We start from the raw sequence: 623 nt of genomic DNA, 5'->3' as shown, positions 1-623 counted from the left end.
CTTTTGTTTTAATATATGCTTTTGTTAATTCAACTTGTGTTTCTATAGGACAAAAGATACAGAACATAAAATTTACCATTTTAACCTTTTTTTTTTTTTTTGAGGTGGAGTCTCACTCTGTCGCCCAGGCTGGATTGCAGTGGCATGATCTTGGCTCACCGCAGCCTCTGCCTCCTGGGTTCAAACTATTCTCCTGCCTCAGCCTCCCGAGTAGCTGGGATTACAGGCACCTGCCACCACACCGGGCTAATTTTTTGTGTTTTTAGTAGAGGCGGAGTTTCACCATGTTGGCCAGGCTGGTCTCAAACTCCTGACCTCAGGTGATATGCCCGCTTCAACTTCCCAAAGTGCTGGGATTATAGGCATGAGCTACAATGCCCAGCCCTTTTTAACTGTTTTTAAGTTTCATAGTTCAGTGACATCTAGAATATTCATACTGTATTGTAACTGTCACTATTGTCCATCTCTAGAACGTTCTTATTATCCTAAACTGAAACTCTGTACCTATTTAGCAATAACTCCCCATTGCTTCCTCCTCCCAGCCCCTGATAAACAGTTTCCTACTTTTTTGTCAATGAATTTGACTATTCTAGATACCTCTTATAAGTGGAATCATATTTGTC

The sequence above is a fragment of the Theropithecus gelada genome, chromosome 17, assembly GCF_003255815.1.
Source record: "Theropithecus gelada isolate Dixy chromosome 17, Tgel_1.0, whole genome shotgun sequence".
NCBI lineage: Eukaryota > Metazoa > Chordata > Mammalia > Primates > Cercopithecidae > Theropithecus > Theropithecus gelada.
This window is presented reverse-complemented; position numbering follows the sequence as displayed.